Consider the following 18,969-nt stretch of genomic DNA (forward strand, 5'->3'; position numbering starts at 1 on the left):
CCCGACCTGGGTGCTATTTTATTTTCACAGCTACCAACTAGAACATGGCGTGTTAACATCCATCAACTGCTTCGAACTGCCTAGTGCCTTTTACATTTAAGTGGAAATATTAGACTAGATTCAGGTAAATCCTGGTGGTTACAGAGAAGACGCATATGTCGTTCTATCACCTCAACAGACGATAGTTGTTTCCGTGTTTTTATACATGTGTTTTCTTTTTTAGGTAGTGATGATGCCTAAGAAATAATTGAATTTTGACATCCATATCTCTGGATATCCACTTCTGCTTCTATATGCGGTAGATCATCCCCCTAGGTATTCTTCCGCTTCATTAGTGCATGTTTTTAACTAATTACCTGGCACTAGAATAATACACAGTGATGACGATTTATATTTTTGTCCACCTCCCCTTTGTTTAGACCCTTCGTAACTTTTACCACATATCTGGATATTTCCAACGTGTACCTGCAAATAAGTTTCCGGCAAGGATATGACAGACTGAATTCACAGGTAGGATGAAAGTGATTATATACAAATACCTATAGAGCAGTTTTGCACTGAATATTCATCTGATATCTATAGAGCAGTTTTTGCAATGAATATGCAGCTGATATCGCCCCCATAGGAACGTTCTGAGTTTAGAGGTTAAAGATATATATCTTCATAGGCCTCGCCAGCGTCAATCACAATATTTACATAACCTGGTTTCCTTTTAACAAATCATTATGCAGTTGTTCCACCTGTGTTTTTTCATCTATATGATATCATGTGTTCATTTGGTTTCAACTACATCCCGCAGTAGTAATATTATCATGAATGTTGACATTTCGGTTTTCTGTGTCCAGGTATCAATTACATGTCTATTTTCTGTTTATCTGCATAATTTATTATCATTTGCAATGTTTTGTATATTGCCCTTTTTAGCATCGACACAAATAGGGTATCGACAAAGTCAGGTCTGATGTTAAGCCTTGAGAACTAAAACTCAATGGTATTTGTGAGTACTATATAATCTCGTTTCTTTTAGAATATGTCTATCATATGACACATGAGAAACAAAGTTAGAATCTTGGACCCAATAGCATTAGGTAATAGGTAATATGTAATGCAATAATGGTAATTTTCGTTATGTATTTGATTCATTTTATGTACTTAACCTGTGAATTTAAGCCACTTTAAAATTTGAATTTATGTGTACTTTCAGATTGCTTTTCGTGGCTCCTGAGGAAGGCGTTTTTCGCCGAAACGCGCGTCGAGTACTTTACTGTCATTTTAGTCTTGGACACCTTTTCTGTATTACATGGTGTTTCCTTCTTTTTTATATAAAGTGTTGTATTTTGTGTTATTGTATGTATTAATTGTATATAATTGTATTTTGAATCGTCATATAGTCTGATTAGTTTCACTATCTATAGGATTTTTACTATGTATATTAAAAACATGTTTATTTTATATAAATAATTTTCTTCTTTGTATGTTCCTTCTGTATTTTGGGTCCAGTTACTTGTTTTATCTACTGTTTAGACTGCCTAGGAATTATTACATACATTCAGTTTACCCTGCCCTAGGAGTCTGTTAGAGTCAATACCCAGGGGGTCCTTGTTTTTCGCACATTGTTGTCATAGAAAACATACAATTATCCATTATGTTATGCTCTTTGCTGTGTCTGCCTTTCACAATGCTGTCTCCAGCCCCTGTAGTGTGGCTGAACCAGGGAGGACAGAACTGGTTCTAGTAAGCAAGAGAGACTTTCTTTGAAACCTGGACCCTTTAAAGGCTGAAATTAGTATCAGTAGTGGGGCCTTGACCACAGAACTTTAGAACACTTCTGGACAAGTTGGAACCTCTGCCATGGGCAAGAGTTGAAGAGCTGTGAGGAGGAGTACTTCCTCTTTGCTGTGTGTTGCTGTGCTGGGTTGCCCCGCAGTTGCTGCTTCTGCTTTGGAGAGGAAAAAGACTTAACTTGCTGTGCATCCTGCTTGCGAAGATTCTCCAAGGGCTATATGTAGAGCTTGCTTCCTGTTGAAAAGTCTCAGGGACACAAAGACTTTACCTGCAGCATCCCTGAACTCCACTGCTGGGATTTCTGACCTGCCTTGTTGTGCCAACTCCACATCTGGGCCCCCTGAGGTGTTTGTTGGGCTGCAAACCTCAAGACAAAGTATCCAGATGCCTACTTCATTACCACTACTTGCACCAATGCCGTGGTCACCACACGCTGGGTGAGCGCAGCACCGACCGTGACAACACCACATCCTGGACGTCGGGCGAAGCTGTTTCCGCATCAACTCTGACTTCATCACCCAGGCAACTGCCTTCACCCAGGCCGAGGGCATCTCTCGTGTGGTGCATGAATCACCGCCTGACGCCAACCGACGCCAGCACCTCGAAGTCAGCGATGTGCTTTAGATTTGTATCTGATGGCAAGATAGCCCCCGTTGAAGCTATTGTTCTCTGGCAACTATATTTTTGCAAGAAACCTTTTTAAAAGTGATATTTTGAGCAGGTTATGATTATAGTTTTGGTCTTATTTAATTTACATAAATATACTTTATTTTTTTAAGTGGTGTGGTGTCCATTTGTAGTGTTTTCACTGTTACTGTGTGTTATATACAAATATTGCCTCTGAGATAAGCCTCACTCCTCATGCTAAGCCACCGAGGGCGTGAGCAGGGGGTATTTTAAGGTTTGTACCTCCCTTATCTGAACTAGAAAGAAGGGTCAGGACAGGATACAAACCTGCCAACTAGAGACCCCCCTTTCTAACAGTAATACAATTATATTTTTGGTACATTAAAGAAATGATCTCTGGCTAATCTCTAATTACCAAAATAGAGTTGGTATTATTCAGAAAGCTAATTATAATTGTTAGGTCAGTTGAGATCTTATGTGGCTCATGGGTATGAATCTGGTATTGGTGCCGTCAGTTGGAATCCTGGTGAGGTAATAGAATATCTTAACTTTCATTGGAAACAAACAAGGGAAATGTACATAGGAATAATTTAAATCTCTTTCAGCTTAAAATGTTCTAAAGAATTCACATACAACATACAACTGCTGCCTAGGACACATTAACTCTTCAGTATATGTAGAATTGAAAGGGAAAGTAGGTTCTTTTTAACCAATATGTATCCTCTGCATTAAAAATCCTGTGTGCCTGTACCATAAAATAAGGAAAACTAACTGAAAACTATCCATCAGTAGGGTATGCACTGGATCACCGACTGAATGTCGACAGTCAAAATATCGACTTGCCAAAATATTGAGGTAAAAATATCGAATGCCAGAATATCGACTTCCTATCTACAAACAGGTAAGTACAAAAATATTGACACCAAAATATCGATAGGAAAAAATTTAGACAGTCAAAATATCGATTTTTTAAAATATCTTAAAAGTAATTTAAAACTAATATAATATGAAATGAAATGAAATGAAATGAAATGAAAAAGGAAACTTATAAAGCGCACTGCGGCCAAGCGGCTTCCTGGCGCTGAGGAACACAACCGTATCTGCCAAGGAGTCGAGAGGAATTAGCCAGGGAAAGCCTGAAGAAAAAGAAAAGTTTTAAGAGCTTTACGGAAGTGTGAAAAGATAGGAATGGAGCGAATAGAGAGAGGGAGAGTATTCCAGATCTGAGGGGCCCGCACCGAGAAGCGGGTGCCTCCGGTGCGGGATTTGCGGAAGCGGGGAACGTGAAGAAGAGAGAGAGAAGAAGAACGAAGAGAGCGGAGTGGGGCATAAGAAGAGATTAAAGAATTGATGAAGAGAGGAGCGGAGCGAGCATGCGCCCGAAAAGCCAAACAGGCAAGTTTGAACTGGGACCTGAAATGAACAGGGAGCCAGTGGAGGGATTTGAGGGCGGGAGTGATGTGGGAAAACTTAGGAAGACGAAAAACAAGATGGGCCGCCTGGTTCTGGATGGCCTGAAGCCGGCGAATTTCGTAGGCGGGAATGCCTACGTATAGGCCATTACCATAATCCAGGCGGGATGTGATGAGGGCAGAAATGATGGCTTTGAGGGCGTCAACAGAAAAAAAACGGGAAATTTTGCGAATGAGGCGGAGGGAAAGAAAGCAGGAGGAGACAACGGAACTGATGTGCGCGTGCATAGAAAGATCATTATTGATCTTAATGCCCAAGGTCCGGACAGACGAGACTGGGGAGGGGGAAGGACCAAAGGAAAGGGGCCAGTGAGCGGAGGACCAGGGATTGGAGGGACCACCAGTGAGAACAAGCTCAGTCTTGTCAGGATTGAGCTTCAAATGATTGAAGCTCATCCATTGAGAAATAAAGACAAGAGTAGAGCTGAGCTTGGGGAGAGAGTGAGTGGGAGAGGATAGGTCAAAGACGAGCTGGAGGTCGTCTGCGTAGTTGTACACCGAGACCCCCAGCTCAAGAAGAGAGGAAATGAGGGGACGGATATAGAGATTGAAAAGAAGGGGGGAAAGAGAAGAGCCCTGGGGTACCCCACAAGTGACCGGGAGGGGGGGTGCAGAGAAATCAGAGAGGTGGACTGCCTGTGATCTGCCCTGAAGGAAGGACGCGATCCAGGAGTGGGCAGTGCCCTGGATGCCCGCTGCGCTGACACGGTCGAGAAGAATGGCATGGTCGACCGTATCAAACGCAGCGGACAGATTCAAGAGGACTAAGGCCTGGGGGAGATTACTCTCGGCCTTCGCTTTCAATTCGTCCAGGACCGCAAGGACCACACTCTCAGTAGAGTGGCCAGGTCGAAAGCCGGCCTGGTGAGAGGCCAGGATGTTATTCTCCTCGATGTAATTAGAGAGACAAGATGTCACGTAGCTCTCAAGAATCTTCCCAAGATAGGGAAGAAGGGAGATCGGCCTGAAGTTAGATGGAAGAGAGGGGTCCAGGCCAGCTTTCTTCAGGATAGGAATCACAATGGCAGTTTTAAAAGAAGAGGGGAGAGAACCCAGAGCTAAGCAAGAATTAAGAAGAGTTAAAGGAGGGGTAGGGCAGCTGGTGAATAAGGTTCTAAGAATCCGAGCGGGTGCGCAGTCCGCCGGAGAGCCGTACTTGACTTTAACAAGAAGGTCACGGAAGAGCTCAGGTGAGATTGGTTTAAAGTGATCCAGAACAGAGGAAGGAGAAAGAGAATGATCCGGTAGATTGGGTTGGGGCACGATGGGAATGTTAGCCTTAATCGTGATTATTTTATTGATAAAATAATCATTAAGGGAATGACAGAAAGTTTGGGAAGGGACAGGGGAAAGGCTGGCACGATCGGAGGTGGCAAGGCTGCGCACCAGTGAAAAAATCTCGCGAGATTTATTGGCCGAGCGGGCTACGCGCTCTGAAAAATAACTGGATTTGGCCGCTAAGATGGCCAATTTGTAGTTGTTTAGAAGAGCCTTATAATTAAGACGGAGGGTGGGGCAGTAGTTACGGCGCCAGCGGCGCTCAGAGCGCCTGAGCTCTAATTTCAGGCATCTGAGGTCGTTGGTAAACCACTTGTGAGCATCGTGAGGGCGGGCTGATCTGACCTTTTTAAGCAGAGCAACCTGGTCACAGGCCGAGGAAAGCCAGGTGTTAATGGCAGCCGCCTGATTCTCCACAGAGAGATCGGTCAGGGTGGGAGCCGATGAGGACAGAGAGGAAGAAAGATCATTAAGATCAGTCTTATTCCAGCTCCGGGCCCAGATGTTTTTGGGCAGGGGGGCTTTCTCGGGCTGAGATAGGTGGATAGAAAAAGAGATCAGAAAATGGTCTGACCAAACACAAGGAGAGATTGAATCGACGAAGGGACTGCAACGTAGAGACCAAATCTGGTCCAAGGTGTGGCCATGAGAGTGGGTGGGCACCGAGACGTGAGGCAGAAAGTTAAGACAACGAAGGGTGGCGGAGAAGTCTTTAGAGGAGGAATCCTCCCTTGGATCGCCCGGCCAAAAATTAAAGTCCCCGAGCAAAAGTATCGGGGAGTTATTTACAGCCAGAGTGGCCAGGAGGTCCTGAAGGGTGGACACAAATGAAGGCATGTTTTGAGGAGGGCGATACAGAAGGATCACCGTGAGGGGAACCGGGAGGTTGAGCGAACGGGCCACCAGAAAGTCAACACCAGAAATACTAGGATGTGGCAGGAGTTGGAATTGTAGAGAGCGGCGGATTATCATGGCCACTCCACCACCAGTTTTTCCGTCAGGGCGGTCAGCACGGAGGGCATAGTGGGTGCCAGGAAGGATAGCCAAGAGATCAGGAAGGGAATCCGAGGAGAGCCAGGTCTCAGTGAGGAACAGGAAGTCCGGGGAAGCAGTATCCAAAAGGTTAAAAAGAGCAGTTTGGTGTTTTACAGCAGAGCGAGTGTTAAGGAGGAAAGCAGAGGCAGCAGGGTAACCAGGGGGAGCACAAGTGAGGGGAGGCGTAGAAGAAGTTAAAGAAGGGGGGGTGGGTGAAACTGGACCAGAGGGGGGGGGGACATAGAGACCATGCGAGGATAAGTGTTCAACTGTGGAAGGGGAGAGAGGGGTAGAAGCAGAGAGAGAAGACAAGTGAGCGGAAGAGTATACTAGAGGACGGGCAGGGTCTGTCGCCCCTGGTCCCGGCCCGTCGCGGACGGGTGCAGACGGGCTTGCCTTAGGCGCGCCTTAGGCGCGCCTTTGGCGCGCAAACGGCGCGCCCGCTGCGCCCGTCGGCTGCGCGAACGGTGAAGGCACATGTTAAATAGTGGGGCTAGAAGGCGTGACTAGGGGGTGTGGCCAAGAAGTGGGCGTGGCCGGGGGCGCGTCCGCTGAAGGCGGCAGGCGAGTGGGAGTGATGCCGCTGCAGCGTCAAGCTCGGCTGCGCGGGAGGGAGGGACGAGGGCAAGGTCCCTGAGGCAGGTGAGGAGAAGGTGAGTTTAAAAAGCGCACTTATAATGAATTTAAACATACTTAAAATACTTAAATAAACTTAAAATTAATAAATAATTAATGTAACTTTAAAAATAAAAATAATAATAATTTTAAAACATATATTACCTACTGGCGGTCGCCAGTAGGTATATATAGTTAGGATTTTTTCTATATATTAGATTTTTGAAAATTCTATGTCTAATAACTTTGGCGTTTGTGGACGGAATTAGCTGAAATTTTCAGGAAAATGGCACATTTCGTTTTTGAGCAGCCCCTGAAAATTTAGGGGGGTTTCATCAAGGGGGGACAGAGAAAAAAGGGGGGTCCCAAAACACGTTTTTAACATTGAGTTTTTCATAGGGCGGTTGGCCTCACTTTTAGCTCGAACGGCTGAATGGATTTGCACGAACCTTGGCAAAATTGTAGGGACTGTTAGCCCGATGTGCCTTTGCTAGGTCTCAATGTATGTGCTCCAGTGGATTTTGAGAAATTAACGTTTTAAAAAACAGATATATCTGTGACAGCGCTCCGGGTAGCGCTCCGGTTCGCGTACTTGACGCGTAACGTAACTTCGCGAAGCAAAGCTGATTGGCTCTCCGGTGTCTGTCAACATTCTAAACAGTCTGGAACGGCCGCCATCTTGTCTCTCGGTAGGATCGAGAGACAAGAGGAGGCCAAAACGAAGGGGGAAATGACCATAAGGGGGCATAGTAGATCCTCCCTGACCCCCTAGGTTTGATGTGGAGGCTTTAAAAGGGCCCTGCGGGGCAAAAAAAAAAAAGAAAATGTTTTTTTTGCGTGGGGTGTGCCCGGTACGCGCACCTGAAAGCGGTCCGGGGAGCGTACTATAAGGAAACAAGAATGATAGACTTTTTAAATATTGTATGTTTATTGATTGTTCGTTTTGTTGTTTTTTTTTGTTTTTTTTTTAATTAAGTAGCAAAATGTAGGTACCAATGCAGTAACATAAAAAAGTTGCACAGTATACTATAAGTCTGACTTTACATTATAATCAATTTGGTACTCGTTTATGAATTACATATAAAAATGATTAAAGACTCGAACAATTTTTGATTATTAAATATACATTTATTCTTCTGATTCTTTTTCAAAATTTAATAGACTGTCTAACATTTGACTGTCCGAAATGTCCTCTTGTTGAGTGAACATAACTTCCCACATTTTATCGTCCTCATAATTAAGTAACAAATCCACAGATTCTACACATTGTAGAAGTTCTTGGTCTCGTGATTGGTCCATGAATTCCAAGTCAATGCTTTCAATTATTTCCTCATTTTTTATCTCTAGGGCAATTTCAAAGGAAACGTTCTGTTCTCTTTCCATTGTTGTGCTGAAATTTGCATAAAAAATAAATATATCAGTAGAGATAGGGCAATGTTGGGTTTAAGTTCAGACAGGTACTTGTGAGTTTATAACAGAGAAGTTATCTATGGGCTCTGTATGGTTTCAGGCGTGAAGTAGTACTATTAAAAAGTGCTTGCGAAAAAGCCTAAGTAAATTCATAATTATAACACAGAAACGTAAATCAATCCATAATTATAATAAACAAGCCTTTCTCAATGTCTAACTCTTACAGAGGGATAGTATATAACTATCTGAAAATGTTTTCCAAATTAATTTAAATTGTATAACATAGTTCTCCGGTCAAATTTATAAAATAACATCTTACCTTTTAAAAACAAGTTTAAGTTGTCAGTGAAAATGTTCTTGCAATGTACTTCAGGAAGTAGTAGTCAAAACGGCTGTGTTTTTCTCTCTTTCTTTATATATATTTAGGTAATAATCAATCAAATGTCAGGTAAAAAAAGTAGAAAATGAAAGTAACATTTTAATTGGTTGTCAATTCCAACACTTCAGATGTGTTTTGTGAAGTAATTTACCTCAGGGAATTTAGAGAGGTCTACATGCTAAATGGCTAAATGGAATTCCAACCAAATTCGTGAAAATGGTAGGGATTGGTATGTAGTATGAGCTAATGTATATTTGGTGAAAGTGTCTCCAGTGTTTTTTCTGTCAATTACTTTTCCACCTTTTTTAAGCGAGCGCTTCTCAGTGCGTGTCCCGGTACGCGAACCTGCAGCATTACGGGAGTCCTCCATTTTGTGTTTCGGTAGAATTGAGATACAAGATGGAGGGTAAATAATGTTCAGAATGGGTAGAAGGGGGCACGGTAGACGTATGCTGACCCCCTAGGTTTTATGAGGGTGGCTGAGGAGTCCCATATGTGCGAGAAAAAATAATTTTTTTTTGCATTTTTCGCGAGGTTAGCTGCCGGTACGCGAACCGGGTACCGAACCGGGAAGCGAACATAAGTGAAAATTAGTGAAAAAAGGTACATTCGAAATTTTTAAAGAGTAATTAAAGTTAAGGTAGCTCTGAAAAGAGCTTTTGGGTTCTCTGTAAGTTCTAGGTACTTATAAGTAGGTACCAATACACAGGCTTAAATTTTGTATGAAAACTCTGTTCCCCTCATCTGAGAAGTGCACGCCATCTCCTCTGTAGATATCTTGCATGTAGTAACACAAGTTATTGTTGTAGATGCAGCCCATTCCATGGTCTCTCATGTAAGCTGAAACAGACTTATTTACATGCTTCCTCGATTTCTCAATTTGTGGACAAAATTGATTGGACCACCTCCATTTTTGTCTTTGGCATATATTGGAATATACCAAGGCAGTTTGAGGAAAAAGTGCCATCAATTGCTCAAAGGTGTCCTTTTATAGCATTTCCAGACCTACCCCAGTCAAAGTGCCCAAATCATTTCCTCCACAGTGCACTATTATGAGGTCAGGGTTTGGCAAATGCAAAAAGGTTTTCACCAATGGTATCAATTGGTGACATCTCAATCCTCTTTGCCCAATCCATTTGATTTCCACATTTTGTAAATTGAGGTTGTGTAAATTTCTGTTATCAGCATACCTGTGAGCCCAGTGGATGTAGCTATGTCCTAGAATCCAGACAGAAAACATGGCGAGAGGAAGTTCTACTGCAGTCAGATGAAGTGTGGGAATGAAATGGCAGTTGAAACAGTGGAGTTTGTAAAGAAAAAAAACTGTGGAGTTTGAGTGCTAATGATTCATTAGCAGTGATTGGTGGATTTCCATTGCTGAAAACAGAAAGTTAGGGTGCATGGATGTGTTCTTTGAAAGATGTAATTAGAATGGTTAATAAAAAATGATTTTATGAAAGATTGCAGTGGATTAGCAAGTGTAGTGAGAGTTCAGAGTTCATTTGAAACATTGTTGTGTGAACTTGTAAACATGAGAGGTCTGGCAGGAGGTAGTTGCTATGTAAAAAGGGCAGAAAGGGCAGAGGGGTGAAGGGTGTTGATTTGAAAAAAGTGAGGGAAGAGTTTTGATTGGCCGACATGAGAGATATGTGTGCTGAATATCTGCATTTATGTGCCTTTCTTGGTTGCAGCCTCTGGAGTGCATACCTTTTGTTCTGCTAAAGAAAAATTGGTGTGTTTCTGAGACTGTTTTGAAATTCAAAAAGCATTTGCTAAGGTGAGTTATCGTTTCTTTATGTTTGATAGAGACTAGTATGTTTTTTTGAGAAAATAAGAAAGCCAGCTATGCATTTAAAATGATGTTTTGAGTCAAGTGTTTGCAATATGTTTTCAAAGAGGATTTTGCATTCTTTTACAAATTGTAATTGCAGATAATGTAAAGTATTAGTACTGACAAGGTGTGGTTGTACATAGGAGCTGTGCTGTGTTTTCAAATTATGATCAGAAAATCGTTTTTAAGGAAAAGGAATGCTTTTAAAATTCATGAGAATTTATTTACTTGCGATGTGACTCATGCAATGCGTCGCTTTTGCGGAACAGATGCATGATGCATCTGTGTTGTTTTTGCCCCATGGTGCTCCACAGTGTACATGTTAAAAGTGATGCATAAGTGGTGCAAGGGCCTTGTAAATACCCCCCTTGTGTGCTTGGTCATTTTAAAATCCCTTCCCCCTGGGGAAAGGGTCTTCTAAATATGTCCTCATGTGTACTTTGCAATTTTAAGTCACTTCTCTCTGGTGCAAGTTCTTTGTAAATATGCCGTTATGTGTGCTTGGCCATTTCAAGTCATTTCCCTCTGGTGCAGGCCAGGGCCTTGTAAATACGCTCTCATGTGTGCTTGGCCATTTCAAGTCACTTCCCCCTGGTGCAAGGTCCTTGTAAATACGTCCCCATGTGTGCTTGGCCATTTCAAGTCACTTTCCCCTGGTGCAAGGTCCTTGTAAATACGTCCCCATGTCTGCTTGGCCATTTCAAGTCACTTCCCCCTGGTGCAAGGGCCTTGTAAATACGTCCCCATGTGTGTTTGGCCATTTGTAGTCACTTTCCCCGTGGTGCAAGGTCCTTGTAAATACGCCCCCATGTGTGCTTGGCAAATTTTGATTTTGATTGTTTGAGTTACATAGCCATGTTAAAAGTGATGGTAAAAAAGGTGCAAGGGCCTTAAAAAAACGTTTTCATGTGTATTAGGGCATTTTAAGTCAGTTCCCCATGAATGTAGGTATATAATTGTTTTACATAAAAGGTTTAAAAACGTTTTTTGAAATCAATTAGGTTTCTTGATATGTACTGCTAGTGTTTCATAGGTTGTTTGGGGCATATTTACAAGGCCTTTGAGTCCCTTTGATGTAATTGTTCCCATTTTAATTTAAGACATTTCCCCGTGGAGCAAGGTCCTTGTAAATACGCCCCCATGTGTGCTTGGGTAATTTAAGTATTGATAGGGTGTGCTACTACATAGGACGTAGACTACATCTGCACAATGAGATAACTAAGCTGAAGAAATACAGGTGATGTGATTGTTAAATGTGCAAACATATTTGCACGTTTTTCAAATATATTACTTGTGTTTCCTAACCTTACGAATCATATTGTGCAGATGAGGTTTAGTCATGTTCAGGGAGATAGAGGAGGTCTGACCTTTGTTCAAGAGTGCAGTGGACATGATTCAATTCATTGGTAGGCTTGTACATGTATTATCACCTCTGTACTCTTCAACAAGCCTAAATTTCATCTGCAACCCTGAGTAGGCCTCACCTCAAACAAACCTCTAGATAGTCCACACCTTATCGTCATCCTGAATCAATCATTTAAAGTGTTTGGGGCAGATTTATGATGGCTGTGCGCCTCTTTTGTGCTGCTGTTGCGTCACTTTTATAATGCAGCAGTGATTTACAAGATGTACCATGTTGCAAGATAGCAGCCGCGGGTTGTGGAGGGAGTTACGGTGGGGCAGGGAGGCGGGGAGGCGGAGGGGCAGGGTGGAGGGACCTAAACACTCGCATATGGATTATTGTAGGTAAGTACACAATTTAACGTGCGTCAGGTTTCATGTGGGCTTTTTGTTGCAGGGTGGGCAGTCATTTGCATGAAAGCCCTGTAAAACTAACACAGTAAAATTAAGAAGATTTCACTGAATCATCTTTATGGCATTGCTGAATCAAATCCTTACTGTTATTGATTTACTGTTTGGTAATAGTGGTTAGTAACATTTTTTATTATATTTTACCACAGATTCAACTGCAGATTATTTCGAAATTAGACAATGCCGTCTAAGGATAGAATCCGAAAGGCTACGAAACATCAAAGACAGCAGATTACTAAATGCTTGCAGCAGTCCTCTACAATAAAATCTCGTCAAGTCACGAAGAAAGGTCCGGGTAAGAGAACAAAATCATTCCTTAGAAACATTTGTAGAAACAAAAGTATAACTACAGAACAAGTTTTAGTCCTGAAAAAGAGAGCCAATTTAAATGGAAAGGAAAGGCCCGTCAAAAAAGTTTCTGCTAGAGCGGGAGATAACTCTGTGCATGGCAGTAGAAGGGAAAATACATTCAGGGACATTCGTAGGCGAATGTTCCGCAACAAGATAATTGTCCATTTGCTAAAACAATTTAAGAAAGGCCAACAGAAAGTGGCATTTTATAAGAAAAAGAAAAATGTAGAGAAAATTATTGATCAGGCTTTCGAAATTAAGCGAAAGTTATTTATTTTGGTAATCAATAGAATTAGGAAACTAAACAAGGTAATTTATGATTTCAAATCAAATAGTAGATGGAAGAGAGTAGTTAATAGAAGTAATTTTTTTGACGTTTTCTCAGGAGAATGGATGCATAGTTCAAGTTGTGAGGCATTTTTTAATGAGGAGAGTTATTTTCAGGACAATTATTTGGTGCATGCAGTTGACACCAGTGGTCGAGCATATGAGGTAAAAGATGGTTGTCCGGTTGAAAAAGAAAAACTTGTGTCTGCAGATGCAGAAGAGGTGTTAAGTGATGAGGTTTTAGGGAGACGTCCTAAGGGACCAGTGTACACCTGGAAGTGTAGTTCTATTTGCAGTGTGCGACAGGATTCCATCAATTTGCTTTGTGATTTTGTACGGACATTTAATAAGAAAAGTTTAAAACAAAAAATAAAGTTGTTGCAAGAATTAGATCCTTGCAGAGTGAGACAAGTGACAGGTTTGCATGGTCATTCACTGGCTTGTCTTTCCAGGAGAGTATGCCAGAGTGTTTTTCATCATTTCAGGATGCTAGCAGTGCATCATAATAAAGTGAGGAAATTAGTTAGAATGTTGTATTATGCTAAGAGCTCAACAATTATGCTAAAACAATTTAGCAGTGCTCTTTTGCATGGTTCTGAAGTAGATGTGAAGAATATTTGTCAAGAAATTGAGTTCTGTTACTTTACTGTTAAAGAGAACAATGTTGAAATTGACCCACTAGAAGAAGGTAATGTGGAAGAGAGTGTACAGATTTTCAGTACAGATAAGTTTCACAAGGAAATTTCCACGTTTATGGTGAAATCAAGTGAGAGGCCTAATTTCACTTGTGTGTGTTGTCGACGGACTTATTATAAGAATCAGACTAAGTTAGTGGATTTATATGCAAAAAGTGATATAGAAAACAATAGTGAATGGAAGGATTTTGCCACATACTTGATGGTAGAAAATTGTTTTGATTTGGGAGCGGACCAACGTATGTGTACTTAATGTTTTAACAAATTAAACCAAAACCAGATGCCTGCTAGAGCGGTTCATAATAATCTGGAATTGGTTGACATTCCTTCTAAATTGAAGGATTTAAATACTTATGAATCTATTTTGATTCAAAGTGTCCATCCCTTCCAGGCTATTGTACTAATGGAGCCAAAGACAGGGAAATTGCCTCCATCAGATTTACAGAGAGGATTAAAGGGAAGAGTTGTTTATTTGCCTTTAGATTTGAAGAAAAACATTAATACAATTGGAGTAGAGAAAGTGGAAGAGGAACCTCTGGTTATCTTAGTTAATGGGGTTCCGACAAAGAGTAAGAAAATCTGGCAAGATTTAGTGGATGTTAGGAAAGTCAAAAAGGCAACATTGTATTTGATAAAAAACAATGAGTACTACAAGAATGTATGTGTTGCAGAAGAGGAAGTAAGTGAAGAAGAGGACAGCGATTTGTGTGCTGGACAAATTGAGAAAGTAGAAGCCTCTAAAAATGAAGAAATATATGAACATTATACTGTTCATCCTTTGCATTCCAAGGAAGTCATGGGGAATGCTATTGAGTTGTTTCAAATGAAACAAGCCAAAGGGAGGCCCATTAGTGTTTGGGAGGAAAGTTTGGAAGCTCGATGTTTCCCACAGTTATTTCCCACAGGTCGAGGAGGACGATATGATGAGCGACCTGATCAAATTGCTGCTTCAGAATACCGGACTTTACGATTGTATGCAGAAGATCCTAGGTTTCGTCAATGCATTCCCTATTTGTTTCATCTACTGTTTGAAAGTGATCTCTCTGGATTGTCTTATGCAGTGAACCACATCTTGAAAAGTGGTGTACAACTGCGAAATATCTTGGCAAGGGACTTTATGGATAAAGTCAATGTGCAAGACAGTATTTTGGATTCTCACCTGATTAATCTCATGGCTTGTCAGCGTGGTACTAATGAGTATTGGTACCGCCGTCATGGTAACTTAAAATGTATGCTGAGGAACTTAGGAACTCCCACATGGTCCCTCACTCTCAGCTGTGCTGAGTATGGCTGGGAAGACTTACTTGAATTTCTACGAGAGGCAAATGGAAACATTGAAAATATCGAATTCAAGACACCCGGAGAACTGTGCTCTTTGGATCCAGTGAATGTATGCAGGTACTTCAATCATAGATTTGAAGCTATGATGTCTTTCATCACGAACAAGAAAAATCCACCTCTTGGAGAGGTGTTGATTTTTTTCTGGCGAAAGGAGTATCAAGCAAGAGGTGCTCCTCATATACATATGCTGCTATAGATCAAAGATGCACCCAAATTTGGAACAGATCCGGATGACTTAGTGATGAGTTTCATAGAACAGTATTCTACATGTGCTGTTCCAAAGACAAAGGAAGATAAAAGTCTAAGAGAACAAGTTTTACGGTTTCAAAGCCATCGTTGTGGAAAGTACTGTCATCGTAAATTCAGAAACAAGGACAAGTACTACACCAAATATCGTTTTGCATTTCCATGATCGGTGATATCTAAAGGAAGAGTGAACAATTTGATGTCTTCGCTGCGACATAATGTGACGAGGAAATCACCCAAAAACACATACAATTTGAAAAGAAACATTAACGACTACAACCCAGTGATTTTGTCTATGTGAAATGCTAACATGGATATACAGTTTGTGGCTGACAACTGTATGGCTGTGGCTCGGTATGTGACGTCTTACATCACAAAAAAAGAAAAGACAGAACTGAAGGATATGTGGGATGATATTTCCCATGAAAAGAGCCTCAGTAAGAAGTTGTACAGTTTCAGTCTAAAGATGTTGTCGCATCGAGAAATCGGAGCTTACGAATGTTCTGACCGGTTATCTTCAGCAAGTCTCTATGCCAAATCTAGGAGTATCATTTGGGCGAGTCTTGGTCTTGCTGCAATGCGTAATCGAGTTCTGAAACCTGTACGAGAAATTGAGTATTTGGCGGAGAAGGAGCCAAGCAGTACAGATATTTTGAAGACCAACATGTTGGGTACATATTATCCAAATAGAAGCAGTTACCTGGAGAATGTTTGTCTGTATGAGGTTCTACAAAATTACATTTTCAAGAGGAACATCAAAGAAGATATTGATAAAGGAGTGTATGCTGTAATTGGAAGTGAGGGATGTCTGGTCAAGCAAAGAAAATGTCAATTGGTAAATCATCGAAAATTGAATTGCGAATCTCCATAAAGAAAAGAGTTTTTCTATTTAGCTCTTTTGCAACTTTTCAAGCCTTGGCGTGCAGAAGAGGAACTGCTTGGAGATTTCCCCGGTTACGAAGACTCCTTTAATGCAGCCAAGGAGTCCATAGAATGTCCTGTTTTTCCAAAATATCTAGAAATGTTGAATGCAGAAATCGAGCAGGAAGCAACAATTGCAGCTGAGATTGCTAGAGACAGTTCTCAGGACAGTCAGAGTTCTGTTTCATTGAGTCAGGATCCACTAGGAGAACCAGTTATCGAAAATGAAGCTGCCACTGCCATGATTGAAGTGGAAAGAGCCATGGCACATGCTCAGGAGGATGCGGTTAACTTAGAAGATTTGGAAAGACAACTCAACGTTGAACAGAGGAAAATATATGACGAAGTTACCAAACAAATTGAGCATGGATTAAGTCATGAGAAGAAAGAGTGCTCATGTATGTCGTTGAAGCCTGTCCGACTGTACGTGAGTGGAGAAGCAGGAACTGGAAAAAGTTTTCTCATTAAAGCAATTTCATGTTATCTGCAGAAAAGGACTGAGTCATCGATGTCTTGTGTTGTCACTGCTCCAACTGGACTGGCAGCACATAACATTAAAGGTATTACTTTGCATCGTCTACTGATGCTGCCTGTGGAGCATGATAACAAATTACAATACCACAAGTTATCTGGGGATGCTTGTTGTGAAGTATCTAGAGTCCTGAAGGAGATGAAACTTCTTATCATTGACGAAGTTTCCAATGTCATGCTTGCCTTTGTGCATTTGAGAATGCAGGAAGTTCTTAAAACAGAGTATGATGTGTTATTCGGTGGCAAACACATCATTGTTTTCGGTGATCTTCTGCAGCTGACACCAGTGAAAGGACAACCAGTGTTTAAACTGCTTACGCATGAAGATACCAGGAAGTGCCTAGGGAGCATTGGCAATGTTAACATATGGTTAAACTTCAATTATGCTGAGCTGCGTGAAAATATGCGTCAGGCGCGAGACGAAGATTACAAGAATATTCTACAAGATGCTAGAATCGGGAAAGTGACCGAGCGTGGGAAAGAATCTTTACATGCACGATTACTGTCAAATTTGTATCCAGAAGAAGACGTTCTGCCAGAGGATATTTTTCAGAAAATTACTGAGAAGAAATCTGGAATATGTTTGATGCCAACTCTTGCAGAATGTCTCTTGCAGAATGTCGTATGTCGTTGAAGCCTGTCCGACTGTACGTGAGTGGAGAAGCAGGAACTGGAAAAAGTTTTCTCATTAAAGCAATTTCATGTTATCTGCAGAAAAGGACTGAGTCATCGATGTCTTGTGTTGTCACTGCTCCAACTGGACTGGCAGCACATAACATTAAAGGTATTACTTTGCATCGTCTACTGATGCTGCCTGTGGAGCATGATAACAAATTACAATACCACAAGTTATCTGGGGATGCTTGTTGTGAAGTATCTAGAGTCCTGAAGGAGATGAAACTTCTTATCATTGACGAAGTTTCCAATGTCATGCTTGCCTTTGTGCATTTGAGAATGCAGGAAGTTCTTAAAACAGAGTATGATGTGTTATTCGGTGGCAAACACATCATTGTTTTCGGTGATCTTCTGCAGCTGACACCAGTGAAAGGACAACCAGTGTTTAAACTGCTTACGCATGAAGATACCAGGAAGTGCCTAGGGAGCATTGGCAATGTTAACATATGGTTAAACTTCAATTATGCTGAGCTGCGTGAAAATATGCGTCAGGCGCGAGACGAAGATTACAAGAATATTCTACAAGATGCTAGAATCGGGAAAGTGACCGAGCGTGGGAAAGAATCTTTACATGCACGATTACTGTCAAATTTGTATCCAGAAGAAGACGTTCTGCCAGAGGATATTTTTCAGAAAATTACTGAGAAGAAATCTGGAATATGTTTGATGCCAACTCTTGCAGAATGTTCCATCTTCAACAACAAAATGTTGAATTTAGAAAACCAAGAGATTGTGAAACTGGAAGCTATTGAGAGAATAGAGCATATGGGAGCAACAATTATTTTGTCTGAGAATTTGAAATCTAAATTGGATTCATTAGAGAAGACTATATCTGAAACTGCGGGTTTTGAAAAGACTCTGAATGTGTGCTTAAATTGCCGTATCATTTTGAGAAGGAATTTACATGTTGAAAGAGGTCTGGTAAATGGATCAATGGGTAATGTTGTTGATTTTGAGAAATACAGAAATAGAGATGGAATTGAATTTTTAAAAATTAAATTTGATGGCATTGAGGAAGTACAGCTAATTGGTCGTTGCACAGCTAGGTTTTTGCTTGTAAAAGACTTATATGTTCGCCGTAAGCAGTTTCCTGTTTGCTTGGCATATGCGGTGACAATCCATAAATCACAAGGTTTAAGTGTAGACACTACTTTAGTGAATATTGGCAGTTCTGTGTTCAAAGAGGGTATGGCTTATGTAGCATTGTCACGAGTCAGAACTTTATCGGGATTGTACTTGATTGACTGTGATGTCACAAACATTTGTGCAGATCTAGATTGTGTTAAGGAATACAATAGGTTAAGAAGAGAGTATGTGCCACATTTGCCTCAATATCCTTTGTTTGAGAAACGTGTGGTAGGCCGGAAACGAAGAAATATCAGTAATAGTAGGGAGGTTGTAGCACAAAGACCAAAAGTCGATGAACCGAAAATTGTAAGCAGAAAGAAAATGAATTCTGTTGAAGATGTTGTTGGTTTTCAATTTGAAAATAGTTCTGGTGTCAACTGCTATGCTAATGTAGTGGTTAATGTTGTCTTTTCACTAGAGACTTTAAAAGAACAGATTGTGATCAATTCGGAACAAGGTTTATGCTGTTTGTTGAATTCTGTGTTAGAGAAATGTAGCGCTGATAGATTA

The sequence above is a fragment of the Lissotriton vulgaris genome, chromosome 2_1 (genome assembly GCF_964263255.1).
Source record: "Lissotriton vulgaris chromosome 2_1, aLisVul1.2, whole genome shotgun sequence".
Classification (NCBI taxonomy): domain Eukaryota; kingdom Metazoa; phylum Chordata; class Amphibia; order Caudata; family Salamandridae; genus Lissotriton; species Lissotriton vulgaris.